This window comes from Lepisma saccharinum, chromosome 22 (assembly GCF_977018435.1).
Source record: "Lepisma saccharinum chromosome 22, izLepSacc3.1, whole genome shotgun sequence".
In the NCBI taxonomy this organism is placed as follows: domain Eukaryota; kingdom Metazoa; phylum Arthropoda; class Insecta; order Zygentoma; family Lepismatidae; genus Lepisma; species Lepisma saccharinum.
This window is the reverse complement of record NC_139250.1, coordinates 4,767,465-4,780,937: the sequence shown is the minus strand read 5'-3', so window position 1 is coordinate 4,780,937 and position 13,473 is coordinate 4,767,465. Positions and strand designations below refer to the sequence as shown.

Sequence of the window (13,473 nt, the reverse complement as noted above, 5' to 3'; positions counted from 1 at the left end):
CATCAAAGATTTCCCTGCCGAAAAGTATGCAGCCTTGTGGATTAAAGGAGGACATCATTCTGCAATTGACACACCTCACCTAGCCGAGACAACCCAGTTCATCGTATTCCAGCAAGTTGCTTTCTACTTGACTTTTCATGGCATAGTGCTGATATTCTTTCACGTATTAAGGTGTTCACAAGAGACTTGTAGCCGGCCCCCGTGGCGGAGTGGTTAGCACATTGCGCTACGACGCCAGGGGTCCTGGGTACGAATCCTGGCCTGGGCATGGATGTTTGTGAGTGTCCATTCATCAATTTCATCATCATGTCATCACTCATCCCCATCTTCGCAAATTAGCCAAAAGTGGCACAAAAAGCGAAGTAAAATAAATCAAATAATAAAAAAAATAAACTTGTAGGTTAAGTAAGATGGTTTGAACTTAATATGTAAAGTTTTCGGCGTTACAAGTTCGCTAATTCATTTTGTGTGTGATTTTGGGTTTTCTTAGAGTGCAAATATACTGTTCGTAAATTACGTTTATATACAGCGTGTCAACAAAGTCCTGCTACCGTTACAATGAAACTTAACTCCTAAACTATATGAGATAAAGACATGCCGTTTTTTAAAACGTGTTCTACAGCTCTCAAAGTTTTATTTACAATTACAACACTTCCACATGCGCCCCGTTAGTATACCACCACACACATTGTGCCTTCTCCTGTGCTGTCGTCATTGTCGCTCACAACATAATCTGCAAAAAAACAATAAAAAATTAAAATAATAATAATAAAATACCACTAGTTATTAAAACTTTGAGAGCTGTAGAACACGTTGCAAAAAACAGCATGTCTTTGTCTCATATAGTTTAGGAGTTAAGTTTCACTGTAACGGTAGCAGGACTTTGTGGACACGTTGTATTATCATAAGATGTAATGACATAGGGTAGAACTAATGTTCTAAGGTGCTTAGAACCGCAAGGCAATAGTTAGTATACTGACTGGTAACATATACAAATTTGCATACCCAAATCCCGAAGTGGAATCACAAATACGTCACTGAGCGAGCATTCCCCCCAAACAAGAAAGCATAATTTGCACGGTGCTAACACAAGAATCACACTGGGCACAGCTAGTACTCTCGGTGTACAACCAGAGGCTAAATATTACAGAAATGAAACTAAAATAAACATTTTGCTGAAGATAAGAAGGTTTGACTAATTGAACTCAAGGACTGACTTTACCGGATCAATTTCTAAGGAATCTTTTCCCCACCTTGACTTGAAACTAACCTGTTCTGCACGTCTATTATTACATTATTTATTACATGGGCAGCGTAGCACGAACAACCTGTAACAGAGACGGTTGTGGATGAGGTCTTGACCTCAGAGGTGATGCCCTTCCAGAGCAGTATTGTTAAAGAGGATGACCTCCGACATGATCAGTGTGCATAGAAGAGTGAACAAGGTGTAACGTGCAACGAGATAGAGAAGACTTGTTCTTTTCGCGCAACATTTCGTAACCCTGCTCTACTCTAAGGTTTTGGATGTAATAGGATAGTTGTTTACTTATTTAATGAGAACATTTCAGATACAGCGCAATTGGTCATTTTACGCTCAATTCTTTAACAAAGAAAAGATCAAAATTAAAAATATCAAATTAACACAAAAAGGTTAACAAAAAATATATATTTTTAACCAGTATTTGTTGTTCTACAGTTCTAAACTGTAGGTTCAGACCCGATTAGCCTATCCGAGCACAAGTGGATTTAAATCAAACGCTTTGACATGCATAAAATATGTTGCACGAAGAATATTTGATCCAGAATGGAAAAAAAATCTGTAAGTTACATTTGAATGTTACTGCAACTCAACTAAAAAAAATAATACATAAATTTTAAAAAAAATCAAAAAAATCGTGTTTTTAGGACTACCTAATATACTTTAAAAAAAAAGCTGTTTCACAAAATTGATAAGAACTTTCTTTGATAAAACATTAAAATGCTGACCTTCATTTATTGTAATAAAAATAATCACCAAAAATATAATGTTTCCACCCTCTAACAGGGTCTTCTTCAGACGAAGATTCACAATAAATTCTGCTCTTTTTTTTAAATTTATTGTGAATCATGCGTGTATTGTGAAAGGCGTGTAGGGGGTGTGGGGGTAACGCCCCACACTTTCTTGATCCGGTCGTGAGTGGGGGTGATGTGATCAGCATCACGCCCCTGACCGCCTTTACCCACCATGGTTTCCCCCAGGTACCCATATCATTCGACGCTGGGTGGGCGCCGGGGCCGCTTCCAACGTTAGAAAAGTTGCCGGATTTGAACCGGCCGGGGGTCGAACCCGGGACCTTTGGCATGGTAGTCAGACGCGTTACCGACTTTTTTTTTTTATTAAAAGGAAATACCCCCTACACGGAGGTATCCCCCACCATTTACACTTTTTCTCACTTTTACACTTTTCAATTGTTACAGTTTCTCAGTTTCGTATCATCTGGACGAACACAAATACCCATGCCTTACCCGGGACTCGAACCCGGAACCCCTGGCGCTGTAGCGAGCTCTGCTAACCACTCCGCCATGGAGGTCGACATTGAGCGAGCCACCGCGGCCAAGACGAAGACGGAGGGATAACATTGAGATCGACCTAAAGGAAATCGGTAAGGATGGAAAAGATTGGATTGATTTTGTCCAGGATAGGGATGCCTGTGTTGCTACAGCCATAAACCTGCGGGTTTAAGAAGGCTAGAGAGTTAGTTAGTGTTTCGGTCTTATCTGGACTCGACCTCTTTGCCCTTTGGGGCTGATAGAAGGACCTGGAGAAAATCTCACACACACTTCCTGAGAAGAGAACGACCACTATCTCATTATATTCCGAGCTTTCATTACGAGATTCCTGGCTTATCATCAATCTGCTGCAGCCCGAAGCGCACTGGAAATATCAGCGCATCCATCACCCTCCCGTCAGCCCTGATGGACGAGATACCAAGGACTTTCTCCACGCGAAATTACGGCCTGCATCCAGATGAATACTTTGGTGAGGAGTCATAACGCACCCTTGGGGCTAGTCTTGGAGTTATTGGACGGTAACTGCTGTGCTCTGAAGGCACCGTGACGCAAGACCAGGAAATTATTAAAATGCAAAGATTATAAGGATCATGTCGCATGTTGAAGATATGGAAAATTTTGTCCAGGCAGGTTCCACATGACTGTTCGCTAATTTCTACCAGTTGTGTTTTATTCAATTGGAACAGCCTCTTCAAAAGGACATTGATTTACTAAATCTCCTCAGAGGAAGTTTGTCTTTAAGTCCAATTTATGCACAGATAGGCTAAACACTTCCTGCACACTTTTTAAAAAGTAAGTCAGTACACTTTTGGTACACGTAGTATTACAACGAAGATTACTATATTTGGCAACTAAAAATCTATGAACGAAATAGAATTTGAATTGCAGTTGATATCCACATGTTACAAAAAATGTTGCAAAAGGAATGGCATCAAAAACCCACGATTGCAAATGAAATAACTTTTAGTTTAATACAGATCTATTATAATATTATTTATTCAAGGTGTACAATTTTAATTAAGAATACTCTGTGAAACATATAGAAGAGAGAGCCTGAAATGATTTGCAATGCAAAAATTTGGACTGAAATTTTTAGTAACATTACATTGACCCCACTCTTAGTGAGAAATATTGGGAATTTCAAGTTTAACTCTTGCATCATTACAATTTATATTGTTTCAACTGAAAATTGTGGTTTCCTGGATGATTCTGATTTAATCTGCATGCAATTTCCGAAAATATGAGATGGCCGGAAAGAAAGGTGAAATCAGATTTTCTTTTTCAGACTGAGAAAGTTATTGATTACAATGTGTCATTGCGACCAAAAGGGTTTTCAATGTGATTTGCAACTATTCAAAAAGTGCTACACAAACGGAAGTTTCGTAAAAGTGATCAAAAGTACATATAGTTTCTCGGGAACACTTTTCTACCACACTTTTGGAACACATTTGAATTGCGAACGGGTTTTGAACACTTTTAGTTCACTTTTTAAAGGTGTACACTTTTTATGCGTACTAAAAGTGATCATAAGTAGTTTCCAGAGATAAAGTTCTTTGAAGGAGATAAACTTGATTATGCGGTCTAACAAGCAGATAAATTATTGAGAAAAAAAAATAAGGTTTAGTTTCTTTTTGGACAGACTTCGTAGAAGAGCAGAATTTGCGTCTCTTGAGACTCCGCTCCGGCAGGGTCCGAAGGAGCAAGTACAGTCCCGGAATACCAAGAGAAAACTTCAAAAGCCGCCTTTGTGTGGAAGCCATTCCGCTTCGAAGTCACGTCCGTTCTATGTGCACGAGGCCTAGGCTCCATGGAGATCTCAGAACCTGTAGGAGACTACGCGCACAGAGATGCCACCAGTGTTGCCAAGTGAACGGAAATTCCCCTGGAAGCAGGGAAAAATTGGGGAAAATTTTAGGCGTCTAAAGCCTGAATGAATCACACGGAACTGGATATTCAGTAGGAACGCTCTAGTTGACGCTGGACTGGCTACCCATTTGCTAGTTTTCGCCTCACACGGTACTTGTTATACCGTACTTGTCGATAGTCTTTTGTTCCCACAATGGCGGCCGCGAGAGATGTAAACAACGTATCACTTCACACTTTTAAAAGACGATAACTATTCAACCGGGAGGAATATCGCTTCGTGTTAAATGGTTTTAGGTAGAGAAGAATGGAGCTGATTAAATACATACTTTACAACGTTCACTGTACACGTATGGAAGAATATTTTAGCTTTTCCAATTGTAAACACCGTGCACTCACCATAGACGGTGTAACTCGACGTGCCTTTCGTGCTGTATGTATTATACATTGTAATTGGAGCAGCTAACCGAAATGATCCATGAAATGCTTTGGTGTAAAACTGTAAAGTACTCTCTGTTCTAAGATTTTTGGAAGCATTTACCTAGCATTTATGCTTTCGCCTAAAGCCGCCTTAAAGGTGGACGTGGACGAGCAATTTGAAGAATGTTTTAGGAGAATTACTGCTTTGTGCTTTTATTAAAAAAGAAAAAGTATGAACTAGAGATTGGCTCGAGAAAAAATATGTAATCAATGCGTACCGAACAAGCTTTTTAACTTGGGTTTGCATTATTCATACATGAAATTCGCAGGATTCATTCACATTCACACACACACACACACACTAACACACAAAAGTCAAACATTTATTGATACACTTGTAATAATAAGGATTTTAATTTTCGGCTAATAATATTTGTCACGTTCAAATCTCATCGCTTTGCATTAATACCTAAATATTAATGAACTGAACAAGAATGCACTACACATCATCTCCTTACTTTTTTTTATCGAGAAACTGAGAAACTATAACATAAGAGTCATTCCATGCCAAATCAACACAGATATGTGCAATTTCCAACCTGACCATCTCCGATTTTCATGAAATTTGGGGAGTTGAAACTATGCATGGAACATAAAAATTTTGAGTTTCCCTTGTCTTGTAATTGTTAAATTATTCAAGGTCAAAGTTAGCATAAATTGCTCTTTTTGAGCCCGCTTAGCTGTACTAAATGTGCTGTAACTCCGCCCCTATTTCGCCTAGGAAACTGAAATAAAGCTTATTGTACAGGAAATTGAACAAGCTTTCCAGTGATATATAACAAGTCTACCTTTGGATAAAAATATAATTTTGTCACGTGACCTTGACTTTTGACCATGAATATCTCAAAACATGTCATCACCAAAAAATCGTGAAAAAAATATATATTTGTCATACTCTAAGACATATCAAAAAATCATTCTGGGACTGAAATGGGATCAGAAGATACAAAATAATATGTGTAACTATGTGACTGATAAAAGCCTCATTACATGAACATACAGGGACATTTGACTCGTCATAGTTCATGGAATGAGGCTTTTATCAGTCACATAGTTACACATATTATTTTGTATCTTCTGATCCCATTTCAGTCCCAGAATGATTTTTTGATATGTCTTAGAGTATGACAAATATATATTTTTTTCACGATTTTTTGGTGATGACATGTTTTGAGATATTCATGGTCAAAAGTCAAGGTCACGTGACAAAATTATATTTTTATCCAAAGGTAGACTTGTTATATATCACTGGAAAGCTTGTTCAATTTCCTGTACAATAAGCTTTATTTGAGTTTCTTAGGCGAAATAGGGGCGGAGTTACAGCACATAGTATACCTAAGCGGGCTCAAAAAGAGCAATTTATGCTAACTTTGACCTTGAATAATTTAACAATTACAAGACGCACGAGACACAAAATTTTCATAGTTGCTAAGTTTCATGCATAGTTTCAACTCCCCAAATTTCATGAAAATCGGAGTTGGTCAGGTTGTGGACTGTGTTGATTTCATATGGTATGACTCATAAACAGCTAGCACTCGGAAACCACTGACAAAAATCGCTCCCTTGCAAACTCACAGATTATCTTCACATGGCCAAACTTTGCTCGGATTTGCTGTTCCACAGAATCCAGTCAACGAAAGCTAGTAGCAATTAGAACATGTCCTATTCCTCCAAACCAGTCAAGCAGTCAGACAGGCGGCCATGATTTCAACCTACAAAGTCAGTTCAGCGCCAACTAGGGCATTCGTACTAGTAATCCAGTTCCGTGTGATAGGGGCTTAAGAAAAATCTTGCGAAAAATGTCAAAATTGAAGGCAAATTTAAAGATGTTGTATACAAGCGCTCGCAGGTATGATTGTCGGTCGAACCACGTTCCACAATGGTTCGGATCCTACTCTTTAACTCTCTAAAAATCACGTTTAGCTTATCTGAGTATAAAGTGGATTTAAAAACATAATTTTTCGACCTCAGAAAGATCAATGTCTTTAGACATCATTCACTTTAATTTCCTACTACGTTCTAAAAATTATTGCAATGACACAGCTGGTAAAAATTTAATGTTAATATCATGACAATTCTCGGTTTCGGTATATTTTTTCCGTGATAATCACCATTTTATACTATTCAGTTCTTATATTTCATTTCCTTCGGAATATATATCACTCTTACGTAATGTTTGATGTTTTTTACACTTATCAAAATTCGTCAACGGAAATAATAATAATAATAATAACCAGACCTCCCCTATGGCGTAGTGATAACGCTGTCAACTTGTAGACAAGGATCCCGGGTTCTATCCCCGGTATTGATTGATTTATATTATTTCACCTTTCTTCCGCTTTTGACTAATCGCGAAGATGAGGATGATATGATGAAATTGATAAAGCGACTCACAAAGAACACACATACCCAGGCCGCGATTCGAACCCGGGAGCTCTGATTGAATTGTTGTTAAAACTCCACTTTATGCACAGAAAGGCTAATTAGGACTGAACCTACAGTTTAAAGTGGGATCCGAACCACTGTGCAATGCGCCTCCACCAGGTATTGAACCCGGTTGTTGTTGGTTTGGTGTTTTAAGTCCACTTTATGCACAGTAAGGCTAATCGGGACTGGACCTACAGTTTAAAGTGGGATCCGAACCACTTGTGCCTCCACCGGGTATCGAACCCGGGACCCCTTGATTACAAGGCAACGATGCTACCACTGCGCCATCGGGGAGGCCGTATTGAACCCGGGACCTCTGGTTTTCACAATAATAATAATAATAATAATAGCGCATTGGAGTGATTAGCGGAGAGGTTAGCACATTGCGCTATGACGCTAGGGGTCCCGGGTTCGAATCCCGGCCTGGGCATGGTTGTGAGTGTCCAATCATCAATTTCACTCATCCCCTTCTTCGCAAATTAGCTAAAAGTGGCACAAAAAGCGAAGTAAAATAAAGCAAATCAATCAATATTATTATTATAAATAGTTTCTTGTATTATGATTGTGGATTTTTATTTTTTTAAAAACGGAAATATTTAGACTGGAACGTGCCAAAGGGAAATATTGCTTTCAAATTGTGGCAACACTGGATGTAACGCCTAATTATACTACCAGAAGCGCCAATATCCCGAGCGCCGTATGAATTCCAATTTGCCAGCGTGTATTACACGGGGCGTCAGATTAAAAGCGTCGTCCAACAGGTGTTGCAAGCGCTGTTCGAGAGTAATTTCTATCGGAACGCCCCCTTCTTTGGCAGACACTTAACAGTGTTCATTACATAATGTGACAGCCAGTGCCGCGTGCGGGAAAGCCGCGAACAGCCACAGCGGAAAATATTGAACCTTGGGCGTCAAGTGCCACAACTGCTTCGTCGTGCAGCCGGAGGTACAGAAACGTTGCTGTTTGGGGGCTACAATGCTCATTTGAAGCGGTGTTTTACGTACAACGCGTCAGGTAAAATTGCTACCAATAAAAAATTGAAAATGCATGAAGGAGTGGTTAGCACAGTGCGCTACGACGCCAGATCTTCCAGGTTCAAATCCCGACCTGGGCATGAGTGTTCTTTGCAAGTGTCCATTCATAAAATTCCATCATAATCACTCATTCACATCTTCGCGATTAGTCAAAAGTGGCAGAAAGGTGAAGTAAAATAGAAATTGATGAATGGACACTCACAAACATCCATGGTCAGGCCGGGATTCGAACCCGGGACCCCTGGCGTCGTAGCGCGAAATCAACAATTTAAAATCTCTCCTATACCAATCTGTTTTCTAATTCTATTGGATTCCACAACATTACCGGAACCTTCTTCTCTCGCACAATTTCAATTCGGACCAAGTTGTGTAGTGTTTCATTTCAATACGGAACTTGGACCGGATTTAAATTGATCCGGAAAGAGGGTTCTTGGACCGAATTGAAACACATTACAGATAAAAAGGTTCTTTACGGTTCAGAACCCATTTGCGCTGGCTTATCGTCGCCATAATTCATCGCAAAGGAGATTCTTGCCTTGCCACAATTCTTGCGTGCATTGGATTGTCCATCAGGAAGGGGCTGGCACCTTAATTTGATTCTAAGTCCACATTTCCTTACGGTTTTCATCTGAACGCAACTCACTTCTGCCCATGACTGCATCTCTTGCTTTAGATAGGAAGTAATTATGCAGTGTTTACCTTTGGAGGCTGCTCTGTGGGTGAAAGAGATTAACCCTGGTCGTGGCTTCCGTGGTTGTGAGAGCCTGTCGTTGCCCTGGAGACATCCGCGGTCGTCTGCCAGGGGTCTGCGGTCACTTCTATTCAGCGGGGAGATCAAAGCGGTTTCTTCCTGCAGGGAGCGTCAAATGTCCAACAGCCTTTCATCCTGCAGTGGCGTACGCAAGATTTCTCAAAGAAGAATTTCTTCTGCATTTCGCTCTTGGACCATAACCAAAGACTTGTTGTCATTAGACCAAATGATTTAAGTAGTAAGCAGCTTTAGCACTGAATATCGTATGTGCAGTGACCGACAACATAGACGACATTATGAATATCTTCAGGAGAGATGTACTTCCAAGCCTTAACTGGCCATCAAATTCTCCAGATTTGAATCCACTCAGAAACCTATCATTCGTTCCATTTTCTTTTCATTTTACCGAGCTCAACTGATGAAAAATTACCTTTATGTGGCTTCTGCTGAAGAATGAATGTGTTCATTCTATGAGACAAGCGGACCTCAGGCGCCATAAGAGATATACGTATACTTCTTTCTTCCCTTTTTTGCGGCAATTCATAAACTTTCTTTTAATACTTTTTTTTTACCACCGTTTTTCGTGTCGTTGGTTTATGGATATTTCCCTCGATACATTGCACAATACATAATCTGGGTGGTAGTCTTGTTCCTTGCAACAGTAGCACGCGCCGTTTTACGAAAGGAAGCAACGTCACAGATGCAATCAACTGTCATGTTGGGAGTTGTGTTGCCATTGCCTGCATGCAGGCAGCAAAACGACCTCTTTTGAACAATCCTATCGCGGGAAAGACGCACCAACGACAAAAATAGTACCAAGATTTATGCATTTGGTATATTTTACTTTGTTTTTCTTCACTTTTGTCTAATCGCGAAGATGAGGATGAGTGATGAAATTGATGAAGGGACACTCAAAAAGAACACCCACGAACAGGCCGGGAAACGAACTCGGGACCCCTGGCGTCGTAGCGCTCTGTGCTTCCAAGGAGGTCGGCTAAAATATAAGTTAAATCAATCAATCAATCTAATACCCTTAAGTCTCTGGTCACATATGGATCTTTTATTTTCTTTCATGTGTAAGTGTGTGTGTGTGTGTGTGTGTGAGAAGAGAGAGAGATAATTTGCTCTTTAATAACTTCAGGTTTACATAACATGCACCATGCACAGAATTTTACTTTGCGGAGGTAAAGAAAAACCGCCCATAGAATCGTGCTTGGAAATCTTCCCATTTTGAGAAGATAATTGCAGCTTGGCTTTGCAGCTGAATTCCAGTTTTTACGCGATATTCTGTCAGTTCGTGTCCTGGGAACTGAACTGAGTCCCTGACCTATGGCATTCCGGCACGCCCTTGGATATATTCTCTTGCTTTTTTAACTCCGAGGGAGAGGCTATACCATAACAACAGCCACATCATCAATTTTCCCGCTGTTGACGCAGAAGTTAATAAATCAAGCGCGTGTTGAGGGACCCTGCCATGTTTTGATTTCAAACAAATGAGGCGCGGAGGGACGGTCTGTGCGAGTGTGACAGTTTGTTTCCCTGTCCAAGGTCATCGGATCCTGTTGCTTCCTTTCTTTTTTATCTTCCCTTGCTTCCACATTTTGATAATCACGACGATGAGGATGAATGGCCATAAGATAAAATGAATGAATTGAATTGTTGATTTAAGTCCACTTTTGCACAGTAAGGCTAATCGGGACTGAGCCCACAGTTTAAAATGGGATCCGAACCAGTATGTGCCTCCACCGGGCATCGAACCCGGGACTCGTTGATTACAAGGCGACGACGTTACCACTTCGCCATCGGGGAGGTCCATCAAATGAATCCCCAGAGGATCTCACTGGCTGTGAGTCCGGACGCCAAAGCCTCGTTAGTCTGCAAATGCAGTCCAGGATGAACTACATAGAAGGGATGTTGATATTTGGGCGTCCTGCGAAACCAAATAGTGACGAGATGAAAAGGGCAATCTGTAACATTGTAACATACAGAAATGTACAGTCACCGGCAATACAAATGGAAGTCTTGAATCCCGAAATACTCGCTTCCCTGCATGACGTTGTGCGTGTTACCTAACTCCAAGGTGACGACCGAACAGCAATAGCTGTCTCGAGTGTAGAGTTAGGCAACACATACACACAACGCCATGCAGGCTAGCGAGTATTGTCAGGATCTAAGAGTTCCATATTTATTGCGCGTGACTGTACCTGAGAAATACGTCCTAGATTAAACTGGCTGTGGATCCACACGCCAGTCTCCTTATGCAGGAGTCACCAGATGTTTTTTGTAGTATTGAGGGCATTGAAAAAATATTGAATATTAGAAATAATGATTTGAAGCGACAATTATTATAACCTAATAATAATTAGAAACTCAGGGTTCTTAAAGGTCCAGGAATATAAATAAATTCAATTCCCGCCCGAGAGAGAAAATCAGAAAGCATAAGTGGGTTATATAGACCGGCCGTAAAGAACCTTTTTATCTGTAAAGTATTTCAATTCGGTCCGGGAACCTTTCATTCCGGATGAATTTAAATCCGGTCCAAATTCCATATTGAAATGAAACAAAACTCAACTTGGACCGAATTGAAATTGTGCGAGAAAAAAAGGTTACCGAACCCATTAGAATTTATGGCTTCTTGGATCTTTAACAACCCTGGGTAAATTGTCATTTGTTATTATTTACATAAACATTTCCAATTTGTTATTATTTACATGGAAGAAATGGAAAACAATGTGGATGATAGAAGACGAGGAAGGATGTGAAATCACAGACAAAAAAGGAATATCGAATGTGTGGGGAAAGTACGTTGAAGAGCTCTACCAGAAAGAGAATCGCCCAGACAGTCTGAATGTAGAAAATGAAGACGACGTGCCTGATGATGAGAAAGGATACTATATCCTGAATGAAGAATTTGAGCAAGCACTCAAAGAAATGAGGAATGGAAAAGCAACGGGCACTGATGAAATTCCTGTTGAACTTATCAAATGCCTGGGAGATGGAAAAAGAGAAATACTGCACTTATGCAATGAAATCTATGAGAAAGGGGATTGGCCACAAGATTTCACGGAGACTGTTTTGGTACCTCTGCAGAAGAAAAGCAATGCCAGAAAATGTTCTGAGTACAGGACAATCAGTTTGATATCTCACTCGGCAAAAATTCTTCTAAGAATTCTGAACAGACGCCTATACTCGAAGGTCAGTGGCGAGTTAGAGGAAGAACAGTTTGGTTTCAGGAAAGGAAGAGGTACAAGGGATGCAATTGGTTTACTGAGGACCATTGGGGAAAGATATTTAGAGAAAGGAAAGGATGTGTTTGTAGTATTTGTAGACCTGGAGAAAGCCTTTGATAGAGTGAATTGGGTTAAACTTTTAGAAATTCTGAAGAAAATTGGTGTAGATTGGAAAGAGAGAAGACTTCTAAGCAACTTATACATGAATCAACGAGTTAAAGTGAGAACAGGAGACGAAATGACAGAAGGCTGTGAAATTGGAAGAGGAGTACGACAAGGATGCTGCCTATCGCCTACTTTGTTTAATATCTATTTAGAAGATATAGTGAAAACTTGTTTCCAGGGCACAGGAGGTGTCAAATTGGGAGGAAGAAGAATAAACTGCATAAGATTTGCTGATGACATGGCATTATTCGCTGAGGATGAAATAACCATAAATAGTATGTTAGAAGAGTTAAACAGCAGCTGTGAGCAGTATGGAATGAAGATTAATGTAAAGAAGACAAAGGCAATGGTTATAGGACGGAAACCAAGGAATATTAATGTGAGAGCAAACAGTGAAAGAATCCAGCAAGTGGATAGCTTCAAGTACCTCGGATGCACTATAAGCAGTGACATGAGCTGCAACCAAGAAGTGAAAATGAGAATCGCAATAGCAAAAGAAGCTTTCAATAGAAGAAAAAATGTTTTTTTGTGGACCCATGGACATAGGTCTAAGGAAGAGATTAGTGAAATGTTTTGTGTGGAGTGTAGCACTATATGGTGCAGAAACCTGGACATTGAGAAGAAATTAAGAGAAACGACTCGAAGCTTTTGAAATGTGGACAAAAATGTGGCGAAAAATGGAGCGTGTAAAATGGACGGACAAGGTAAGAAACGAAGCCGTACTGAAAAGAGTTGGTGAAAAAGATCAATACTGGAGACCATCAAGAAGAGGAAAAGAAACTGGTTAGGACACTGTCTAAGAAGGAACTGCCTGCTAAGAGATGCCTTGGAGGGAATGGTTGAAGGAAGAAAAGTCCGTGGAAGAAAGAGATATCAGCTTATGGATGATATTAAATTAACTGGGTCGTATGCTATTACGAAGCGTAAGGCAGAGAACAGGGAAAGCTGGAGATTGCAGTGAAAAACCTGCCAA

At 40.1% G+C, this 13,473-nt stretch overlaps 1 protein-coding gene across 5 annotated transcripts in view; it reads right to left on the bottom strand.

Annotated features, from left to right (window-relative positions):
- Positions 1 to 13,473, bottom strand: part of LOC146004568 (putative Na(+)/H(+) antiporter nhx-9) — a 334,088-nt gene that overhangs the window by 58,519 nt on the left and 262,096 nt on the right. The window lies entirely within an intron of this gene.